General features: G+C 42.9%; 1 pseudogene; it reads left to right on the forward strand.

Annotated features, from left to right (window-relative positions):
• The first annotated feature begins 733 nt into the window (after positions 1 to 733).
• LOC112075215 (guanylyl cyclase-activating protein 2-like) lies at positions 734 to 3,761 on the forward strand (annotated as a pseudogene).
• The last annotated feature ends 8,573 nt before the right edge of the window (positions 3,762 to 12,334 follow it).

Below are 12,334 nucleotides of genomic sequence, written 5' to 3' on the forward strand. Positions count from 1 at the left end.
CGCTAATTTGCTCCAGGGGCGCTGTGACTACTATGGCTGACCCTGTAGAACAACACATTTCACGCACCTATCTAGTGTATGTGACAATACAACATATTTTCCCCTAGTGGTCAGAACATGGTATATCAGGATGTAGGATGGGATATAAACCTAACAACTTCCATTACTAATTTCTCTGAATGGGGGAAAAAAAATCACCAAATTCACTGAGAATACATTACATATGATGAAGAAATAATACTCAGAGGAGCAGCTCCATACTACTTATCAGACATAGAGAACGATACTATAAACTCGTTGTTGGGGTGGATTGGCGTGTAGGGTCCGTGGGTGGCTTTTGGACATTTCTTTGGATTCCTCACGTCTTACTCCTTGTTAGAAAAAAGTTCAGGTCCAAATCGTATCTTAGGTACTATATGTATTGAATATTCTATGAATCGTATAAATTAAAATGTCCAATTTAGGTGCAATCAATTAGCTTAATTTCTCAGAAATCTAATTATATTTCAAAAAATTATGTTGCAGGAATGCTAATAGTATCTGTTTTTAACTACAGAAACGACTTCAGAGAATCTGAGTGGGTGTTACGGCCTGCTGAATTGACATGAAAGACCCAAATGGAAATAGGGCCACACTTCCAACAAAGGCCCAAGACAATGCTGTAGGCCAGTTAAGCTATCCCACAGTTACCACCAATGTAACAATTGATGAGAAACAGTTGGAAATAGGCTCGATGCAGAAGTCTAAAAAGGTCCACAACTCTCTGGATGAGTATCTGGATATAGGCTACCTGAAAATACATATTTGACAGGTCTCTTTCCCTAATTTATCACAATCCACCACGATCCATGGTATACCTTTGTTTTACATATGCCCCACTTCAGGGATGTTATGTTATTCTTACTTGGAGAACACATAAGGATTTTTATTGAGTGTAGTTGATTGTGATCGTTTGTCTGTCTCTATTACAGGACAACACCATGGATTTCATAGAGTATGTTGCTGCCTAAACCTTGTGCTTCGAGGACGGCTCGAGGATAAACTAAAGTGGTCTTTCAAGTGTTTGACAACGATGACAATGGGCGACTGGACAGGCACGAGCTGAGAATAATTATAAGGGTAAGGGTTCGGGCCGAAGTGCGACCTTAGTAACATTCTAAGCCAGTGTTTCTCAACTGGATCCTGGTAGGGATGTGTTCTACAGCACACTTAGCTCATTATCAATTAGACACTAAGCCGTATATATCTGCTTGGGTCAGGTAAACACTAAACTCAAAGCCTCTGAGAATCAGCATTTATCAAACAGAAAAACAGCAACAAAGTTGAATAAACACATTTATATTGTAGATACTGCACTTTGCCCTTGCATTACCTATAGTTAAGGTCATTCAAAGGCAGAGTGCAGTATCTGCATTTAGGGGTCATAGATCAAATCAGTGGTCATGGTTGATATGCATAAACATGACTTCATAATAAGATGATACGTCATTGCATTATCACATATTACCTACAACCTTTTTGGATGGCTAACAATAATACTTTAAAGCCATTTTTCTCGGATTCACTGTTGGCATAGTTACGTATTTGGCAGTATTGGAAGTACTCTAGTTAGAATAATTCAAATAAATTACATTGGGCCATTTCATTCAGGCTTCTTAATTGGAGCAATTTAAGGTGTAATTGAAAAGCTGTGTGCACAGTGGCTATCAGGATCGAAGTTGAGAAACCCTGCTCTTGGACTTGAAGGCCGTAGTCCGATGCTCTACTGTTCCCCCAAAGTGTGTACTCGTATACCCCGCTTATGGATTAAAAGCATTGAATTGGTGTAAAGAATATGTAGGAACTTTCTCAGCCGTCCTCTACGAACCTGTTGATTTAAAATGCACACATGTGGAGGGTAGGATCTCTTAAACCCTTTGAGGGACCAATATATGGAATTTACATTTACATTTAAGTCATTTAGCAGACGCTCTTATCCAGAGCGACTTACAAATTGGTGCATTCACCTATGATATCCAGTGGAACAACCACTTTACAATAGTGCATCTAACTCTTTTAAGGGGGGGGGGTGGGGGGGTTAGAAGATCACTTATCCTATCCTAGGTATTCCTTAAAGAGGTGGGGTTTCAGGTGTCTCCGAAGGTGGTGTGACTCCGCTGACCTGGCGTCGTTGGGAGTTTGCCACCATTGGGGTGCCAGAGCAGCGAACAGTTTTGACTGGGCTGAGCGGAACTGTACTCCTCAGAGGTAGGGAGGCGAGCAGGCCAGAGGTGGATGAACGCAGTGCCCTTGTTTGGGTGTAGGGCCTGATCAGAGCCTGAAGGTACGGAGGTGCCGTTCCCCTCACAGCTCCGTAGGCAAGCACCATGGTCTTGTAGCGGATGCGAGCTTCAACTGGAAGCCAGTGGAGAGAGCGGAGGAGCGTGGTGACGTGAGAGAACTTGGGAAGGTTGAACACAGACGGGCTGCAGCGTTCTGGATGAGTTGTAGGGGTTTAATGGCACAGGCAGGGAGCCACGCCAACAGCGAGTTGCAGTAATCCAGACGGGAGATGACAAGTGCCTGGATTAGGACCTGCGCCGCTTCCTGTGTGAGGCAGGGTCGTACTCTGCGAATGTTGTAGAGCATGAACCTACAGGAACGGGTCACCGCCTTGATGTTAGTTGAGAACGACAGGATGTTGTCCAGGATCACCCAAGGTTCTTAGCACTCTGGAGGAGACACAATGGAGTTGTCAACCGTGATGGCGAGATCATGGAACGGGCAGTCCTTCCCCGGAGGAAGAGCAGCTCCGTCTTGCCGAGGTTCAGCTTGAGGTGGTGATCCGTCATCCACACTGATATGTCTGCCAGACATGCAGAGATGCGATTCGCCACCTGGTTATCAGAAGGGGGAAAGGAGAAGATTAATTGTGTGTCGTCTGCATAGCAATGATAGGAGAGACCATGTGAGGATATAACAGAGCAAGTGACTTGGTGTATAACGAGAATAGGAGAGGGCCTAGAACAGAGCCTGGGGACACCAGTGGTGAGAGCACGTGGTGCGGAGACAGATGCTCGCCACGCCACCTGTAGGAGCGTAACTATAACAGTTGATTGATGTAACATTCCTCTGTTTGTGATGTCTGTAGATCATCTACAAGATAAAGAAAGGTTCTGTCAGTGACGAGGCAGGCCAAATCCACCTTACACCTGAAGAGGTTTGTGACCGTATCTTCCAGAAAATTGACGAGAATGGTGACGGTGAGTACTGGAGCACTTATTTGTGTATTGTGACGGCCTTTAGCTGTAGCAGGACGGTCAGATATGACAGAAATAATGACATAGTGAGACACTATTAAAATAATGACCCATGTATGGCTTGATCTACTCAACCGATGACGTGGGAAGTGGATGAATTGTGACTACTTGTGAGATCTGAAAAAATTTGGAGTGAGCTATCGCCTTTAACTAATTRTTGATGATACAGTATAATGACAGAGTGGATACACATTAGGTAGAATAATAAGGCTCTCCTTGTTGTCTTTGGTTCCAGGTCAGATAACTCTGGAGGAGTTTGTGGAGGGGGCAAAGAGAGACCCCTGGGTGCAAAAACTCATACGCCTGGATATCAACCCCAGTTACTGGGTCCACCAGCACCTGAGMGACAGAAAACTCCAGAGTCRAAAACGATGAACTAAAATGTCAGACAGGGAGGAAGAGGACATTGGTTCTCTCTATTAAAGAGGATCTGAACCAAAACAACAACTTCTCTGGTTGAAAACGGCCTGTATTCATTATCATCGACTCTACTCCCATAATAGGATGATCGTAAAGTCAGTATCTCTCAAAATGGGGATTTGCTAGATTTAGGAAATTAATGACATTGCCAAATCCTTGGATATTTGAGGAATGTGTATGGATTTCAATTATTCCCAGCATACTCACTCTTCGAGGAGTCAGAAGAAAGCGGATGTTTCCAGTTTTCATGGATACAGTATTTTCAACTTCCATTTCTCCTGAAAAACGGATGTGGGGACTTCGCTCAGGCATCCTTTTGCATCTGCTACATTAGGTTAGAGCATCCGGCATGATATCCAATTGTAGCAGCAGAATCAACCTACAGCCCATTTCTTTACAGACAGCAGAAATTCCCAATTGAGTCATTAGCATACATCGCCTCAGGACTTATTTGATTGAGACCTTCTCCTACAATGGCCTTCTCCTTCTCTTCTTCTTTGAGAAGGAGGCGAGGAAAGAGGACACGAAGAGTATGCATTTGAGATTCTCCCATTCAATTTGTCGGGACATGCTCTGCAAGGTGTCGAAAGCGTTCCACAGCAGTGCTGGCCCATGTTGACTCCAATGCTTCCCAAGTTGMCTGGATGTCCTTTTAGGTGGTGGACCATTCTTGACACACAAGGGAAACTGTTGAGCGTGACAAAACCCTACAGCGTTGAAGTTCTTGACACAAACCGGTACGCCTGACACCTACTACAATATCCTGTTCAATGGCACTTAAAACTTGTGTCTTGCCCATTCACCCTCTGAATGGCACACATACACATTTCTTGTCTCAGTTGTCTCAAGGGTTAACAATCCTTCTTTAACCTGTCTCCTCCTCTTCATCTACACTGATTGAAGTGGATTTCTATGTCATGGAAAGATAAGGTGCCCTTAATGTTTTGTACACTATGCCAGTATCAAAATAAATGCAATACATTTTTTATAACATTAAGATAAGTATTGATACTGTAGTACATACCCAGCTAGCACTTTTGGTTCCTTGGAAGTTGTGGGAACATATGTTTTTGGTTTCCCATTGGTTCTGGGAAGGAAGCCATATGTTTCCTGACCGGTACAACTGAATATTTTTTAAATGTTCTGAGAATGGAAATAAAAATGTATCCTGTTCAGGGAACGTTCATTTTTAGGTTAAAGGGAGGTTCTGAGAACATTTTACTGTGGTTCACTGAAAGTTTTCCTGGGAGGTTTTATTAACGTTCTGAGAACAGAAATGACAGTTTATTTGAAGGTAATTAAATAATGCTCTGAGAACATGTTTCAATAAGACTTTCAATAACACTGCTAGCTAAAGTGGTTGTGAACTCCAAGCACAGGTAGAACACATGGAAATTCATCTTCTTAGACATCAACCATATAAACGCATTCATTTTTTATTGTGGCACGTTGTCAGTAGGATTCAAACCTATGATCTTCTGTTCTCCATCCATGGAATTAGTCCACTGCGCCACAAGGATGGCGCTATCATGCCTTGTTTTTCTTTACTCATACAAAGCAGTTCAATTTAGTCTATTCAAACAGACCCCCATTTCAAAGGAAACAAGCACTCATTAAGTTCAGGTGTGGCCAATTAGTGGGCACAGCCAACACACCTGAACACACTTAACAAGATAGAGGCTAGAGGGAGTTTTGTTGACGCTGTGAACATAATGTATATGTTGTTAAATAACYTTKTTAGAACGTTCTTTGAACGTTACTAATGTTTTCTTAATGTTCTGAGAACATGACTTTAAATAGAACCCTGAGAAAACCTGCAGAAAACGTTATGCTGAAGTACTGAAATTCCCACCTAAGAAACATGGTTCTCAGAACATTATGTGCTACCAGGGTATCCTGCACCATTCCCAGAACCTTGTGGGAAGGTTGTATGCAATATAACCACAGGACAACCATGCTCTCACCAAGCTCTAAGAAACATATGGTTCTCAGAATGTTATGTGTTAGCTGGGTACCTTACATATTGTAAAAAAACAACAACATATACCCAATATACAGTWTGTCCAGGTATATGTGGACGTTTTCAATATATGAAATGGTAGAAACAAGTAAGCTTACCAGGCAAATACTGTAAATAACAATAGAGACCACAGTGATTTCTACCACAGTGAGAATGTAGCCATTTCACAAATCATTTCCAGAGTTGCAGCCTGGATATTTCGATTGGTCACACTTTTTTTAAATAGTGCCTTTTTTCACAAATAGCCATTTAAATACTTGATAACTGTTTTTGCTGGCAATTGAGTCATAAGAGATGGTTGGTAGAAGATAATTCACAAGAACTTCAGGTAAWTTATCTTTGAATACGGAGTACTGATATTTAATATTCTTTAGATATGTTTTGAATTTAGTTTTGAATCTTCAATATTTTAGAATCTTGAAATGTGCTCTTGATTTTGAATTCTTGTTCATTAATAAGTGCCAAATGTTAGTATGTGGTCATACTAAAGTCAAAATAGTTACCATGTTTTTACATGGTTGTCTATGGCACTGCAATTGAAGCGATAGCTTTGGATCGACCTGTAAAACAAACCTTCTATTAAGGCAAGTCGTCCAGGTCCTGACTCCTGAGGCAGCAAAGCATCCCCAAACCATCACACTACCACCACCATGCTGACCGTTGGTATGAGGTTCWTACTGTGGATTGCAGTGTTTTGTTTTCGCCAGYCACAAACGGGACCCATSWCYTCRAAAKAGTTATKATTTTGAATCAACTGTCCATAGAACATTCTTCCAAGGGTCTTGATGATCATCCAGGTGCTTCTTGGCAAACTTGAGTCAACTTTTTTGGACAACATGGGTTTTGGAATGGCCTAGTTGAGTTCATGRTTGAAAACCCACAAATGTCGCTGAGTTACAGCAGTTCTGCAACCAAGAGTGGGCCAAAAMGCCTCCAGAGCGATTTGAGAGACTGATCAACAACWACAGGAAGCGTTTGCTTGCAGTCATTGRAGKTWAAGGTGGCACAGGCAGTTATTAAGTGTAAGGGGGCAATTACTTTTTCACACAGGGAAATAGGGTGTTGAATAACTTTGAGTTTACACATAACAAAAAGTGTTTTACTTAAAATAAGTATAATMTTTGGGGATATTTGTAAACTCAGGTTCCCTTTATCTAATATTAGGTTTTGGTTGAAGATCTGACACCATTCAMMATCAAAAATATGTTTCTGAACACTTATACATTAATGTGGATGCTACCATGATTACGAATAATCATGAATGAATCGTGAATAATGATGAGTGAGAGAGTTAGAGGTGTAGGGGAGTGTATGTATGTATATTATACAATAGTATTTTCCAAACACAGTACAATTGCCATCACGTCTGTAATGTATAACTTGTGTCCTGATCTTGTTTGCTGCTCTGAATGGAGTGTAAGGTGTTGGGGATTGAGAAGCTATTTCATGTGTTATAATATATTAAAAGATTGTTGAATGCACAGGACAGGTCTTTATGAATGCACACTTAACACAACTAACTCAACCTGAACACGTGAGAAGGCCAGGTTTACCCATTAACTAAGGGGAGGATATCTGGAAACTTTGGTTCTCTGACTGGCGGAGGAGCTTTTTAAATTGTTCTCACCTATGTAAATGACTATGTCTGTTTGACCCAGGTTCACCCAGAAAATCCTAAAAACTTTTTTCAATGTTTTAAATTATCTTCTTTGTAATCCATTGGTGTCCTGTGAAGATATTTTATTGATTGCTGAAAGAAAAAATTCTAAAGCATAACACAAATATTTTCACAACATGAAATTAATAAAGGGGCTGGGGAGAAGTTACCCCAGAAAAAAACATGCTTTCACAGCAAAAAATTATAGCGCCCCATATGGGGCTCTAACATGTAACATTCCACTTGCAAGGCGATGTTATGCCTACCCTCATCCCACATAGCGCCCAGATTCTTGAGCAATGGGACAAAAACTAAGAGCGTGTGGCTGCCCTCTGGTGGACGAATTGGAAGCCAGACGTATAACTCCCTATGACAGAAGTCAAATAACAGAGTCTGCGGCTTGGGTTACCCAGCTACACAATTTATTTTACAGTATGTCGTTCACACACCTTTTTAAATATGGTAATAGTATAATATTATTTACCCAACTTCTTTCCCACTAGGTATATCCCTGTCACTTACCACTACACAGCCAGCCTGAGATACGATAATCCAATAGTCTGACCCCTTCTTATGCCACGCACTCATTAGGCAAGGATCAAGTCTCAATCTCCTCCCAATCAAAGCTGTTTCATCACCATTTGCTATCAGACATCCCTCAGAGCAAAAAATCTGGTCAACTAATAACACCTCTATTTCAACATAATGTTTGTGTAATTATGGTGAGCATCAGCATAGCACACCATAGCTGTGCTGGGTAAATTTGCTACGTTTCTTCAATGTAATCCGTTTAGGTCTCATTTTAATGTAGGGGTCAAGGGTTCATTTCAAGTTAAATTCATGTTAGTTGAAAACAGAATCAAATATCAACCAATGTTGGAAAATGTTTCTGTCTTTGCCTGGTGGCATGTTGCTTTTACCCATAGAGTATATTGCCAAGTATCTGTTGGCTAGGACCCAACAGTACAACCCCATTATACTGAACCTATCCTCAGGTGTAATTCAGTCTGAAGAGGTGGAGAAAGTCACCATACGCACAGTGTCCTCATCATCATACATTATTCATTACTACATTTAGCTAACATTAGATTAATTGATACAGAGATTCTTACCTTTGCCTCGATTTGGCAGTCTCGTCCAGATCATCATGGCATTAGTAGATATTATGATAGCCATATTAGCAGCTAATTAGCATTTAATTTTGGGGAGTAACTACAAGACAAATATATTGATAAGCACCTTGTCCTGGAGAGATTTACAAGGTTATCAAAACGTCACGCCAGGGTAAGCCTCACGAAATGCAGCCCTTATTTTAAGTGTTTCTAAATCTCCTATGGGAAACATTGATGGTGGAAAAACGATTGGAACAGATTTCCCTTGACCACTAGGTTTTATGGTTATGGCTCATACTGTCATTCTATTGCCACACCTGTAGGAATCGGAGGAACGCCCTGCTTGACCACTAGGTTTTATGGGTATTATGGCTCATACTGTCATTCTCTACTGCCACACCTGTAGGGAATCAAGAGGAACAGCCCCTGCTTGGCAGTGTAATATCGACTGATTAAAGTCAAATCATAGGCTTTCAGCATCACCAGTCTGGTGTCCATTAGGTTAGGACACCATCAGCCTCAAGCCACCGTACACCACGTCATCGAGCCACAGTCACCTTTCACCTTACACGGCCAAAACACTGCCAAGCCAATTACAAACTCCAGACAATTACTATGTATACCATTAACACACGGCCCAGGTACAATACCTCAGATGAACCACGTAGAGGCACTATTCTGTTTTCTGCGATTTAACTGTATGTCTATGTAACAGTATAACTTTATGGCGTCCCCTCGCCCCGACTCGGGCGCGAACCAGGGACCCTCTGCACACATCAACAACAGTCACCCACAAAGCATCGTTACCCATCGCTCCACAAAAGCCGCGGCCCTTGCAGAGCAAGGGGAACCACTATTTCAAGGTCTCAAAGCGAGTGACGTAACCGATTGAAACGCTATCAGCGAGCACCACCGCTAACTAGCTAGCCATTTCACATCCGTTACACTCACCCTCCTTTCGACCTCCTCCTTTTCCGCAGCAACCAGTGATCCGGGTCAACAGCATCAATGTAACAGTAATAACTTTATGGCGTCCCCTCGCCCATACCCGGGCGCGAACCAGGGACCCTCTGCACACATCAACAACAGTCACCCACGAAGCGTTGTTACCCATCGCTCCACAAAAGCCACGGCCCTTGCAGAGCAAGGGGAACCACTACTTCAATATTATAGGTACTCTAATATACTATAGTGATAGGTTTGGATCTATGAACTTTAAATCCTTATTTATCATTAGTTGTAATAGAGAAATGAGGGGTGCCATAGCTGAGGGGCTACACCAGAGGTTAATGATTATCTGTAGGAGAAAAGTATATGGTGGGGGCAATTAAGCTTGGAATGTACTGAGTGTAGGGAAAGCAATCACATGTGGCAGGCATTGATAAGGGGAGAGAGCCAGGGATTAGTGATGAAGGGGGTCGAGGTCAGGTCAGGTCACGTTGAGGGAGAACTTAGTATCACTAAGGACACTAAGTATCACTTACTGTCCTGCCTAGCAGTAAAGATACAARGTTTGTTCAGATGTGTAGGAGGAGACTAGGAGAAAGGGTTAAATATCAGTGATTGTGTGAAAATGTCTTTGTTTAATGCAGCTGTATTGACCCTCTGGGAAGAATAAACTTGGTTMAAGCTTTCATAGTGTCCGTCAAGATTTTACTCTGAGAATTAGAACCTAACAATAGGTACTGTAATGTTTCCAACTGTCACACCCCATCAGAACCCTAAATATAAGCCTTTCTTTACTCCATTGTTTGTAAACAATGTATTTGTGAACAATCACTATATAGCCACAAAATGTTTAAAACTATAATTTGGATCTCATGGATGGTCAGTCCTTGCAATTGCTGAGTACAYTACACACACATTAAGAGTACAGTACACACACTCAAAAGCATCAMCCAATAGTACAGTGAGTTAAAGGATTGCCATTTGATTGAGTGACAGGCACAAGCCTAAGTAGGGAGTATGTCAGGACATGCCAGCTATCCGCTGCCTGCGCTGCTAGACACTGTGAACCATCAGATCCTCCTCTCCACCATCTCGGGTTGGGCGTCTCAGGCTCTGCTCCACTCTTGGATTGAATCCTACCTGGCAGGTCGCTCCTACCAGGTGGCTGGAGAGGATCTGTGTCTGCATCACGTGCTCTCATACTTGTGTCACCCAGGGCTCGGTTCTAGGCCCTCTCCTCTTTCTCATTATACAAGTCACTCGCTCTGTCATATCCTCACATGGTCTCTTCTATCATTGCTATGCTGATGACACTCAACTACACATCTCTGCGTACCTGTCAGATATCTCAGCTTGGATTCGGCCCACCACCTCAAGTCCAACTTGACAAGAAGGAGCAGCTCTTCCTTCTGGGAAGGCCTGCCTGCTCCAAGACTCTTCATCACGGTTGTCGCCCTCCAGAGAGCAAAGAAACTTGGCGTGACCCTGGACAACACCCTGTAGCTCTGCAAACATCATAGCAGTGACTCGCTCCTGCAGGTTCATGCTCTACAATATCCTTAGAGGAACACCTTTCCTCACACATTAAATAGTGCAGGTCCTAATCCAGGCACTTGTCATCTCCTGTCTAGACTACTGCATCGCTCTGTTGGCTGTGCTCCACGCTTGTTCTAGCAAACCCCTGCACTTATCCAGAATGCCGCAGCCCACCTGGTGTTCAACCTTCATAACTTCTCCCATGTCACCCTGCTCCTCCACACACTCTAGTGTCTTCCAGTCAAAGCTTGCATCATCTTCAAGATCCTGGTGCTTGCCTACGGAACAGCAAGGTGAACTGCCCCTATTAGGCTATGCTCAAACCCTACATCCAACCTGAGCCACCTCTGGTCTCTTGGCCCTCCACCACTATGGGAGGGCCCAGTCAAAGCTCTTCTCTGTCCTGGCACCCCAATGGTGGAACACGTTTTCACCTAAAGTCATTACACCAGAGTCCCTGCCTATCTTTCGAAAACATCTGGGACCTTACCCTATGAAGAGTATCTTACCTTAAAGAGTATCTTAATAACTCTCATGGCGCATTCGGCGCAGGTAGCATTCTCCTGGCATCCGCCAAACCCAGATTTGTCCGTCGGACTGCCAAATGGTAAAGCGTGATTCATCCCTCCAGAGAACGTGTTTACACTACTCCAGAGTCCAATGGCGGCGAGCTTTACACCACTCCAGCCGATGCAAGGCATTGCGCATGGTGATCTTAGGCTTGTGTGCGGATGTTTGGCCATGGACATCCATTTCATGAAGCTCCCGACAAACAGTTATTGTGCTGACGTTGCTTTGAAGACGTTTGGAACTCGGTAGTGAGTGTTGCAGACTCGCGAGGACCCCGATGATCCATTTTCCAGACAAGCCAGACCCCCCCACCACAAGCCTAGAGCACACCACACCACACCACACCACTACACCCACACACACCACACACACAACAAACACCAAAAACACCACAACCACAAAACAACACAACAACCGACCACAAACAACCACAAACCACACACACACCCAACACAAAAAACAACCCAAAAAAAAACAAAAAGCCAAAAAAAAACAACAAAAAAAATACAAAAACGGTCCCGTTCTGTCGATGAGCTTTCGTGGTGGTCTAAACTACTGTCGCCGAGCTAAGCCCGTTGTTTGCTCTTGAGACGTTTCCTCTTCACATAACAGCACTTACAGTTGACCGGGGCCCAGCTCTCGCAGGGCAGAATTTTACGAACTGCTTGTTGGACTAAGGCTGGACTCCTATGACAGTCCATTGTTGAAAAAGTCACCTGAGCTCTTTCAGTAAGTGCCAATATTTGTCTATGTATGCTGCAATTTTATACAC

Source organism: Salvelinus sp. IW2-2015, unplaced genomic scaffold (genome assembly GCF_002910315.2).
Source record: "Salvelinus sp. IW2-2015 unplaced genomic scaffold, ASM291031v2 Un_scaffold3035, whole genome shotgun sequence".
NCBI lineage: Eukaryota > Metazoa > Chordata > Actinopteri > Salmoniformes > Salmonidae > Salvelinus > Salvelinus sp. IW2-2015.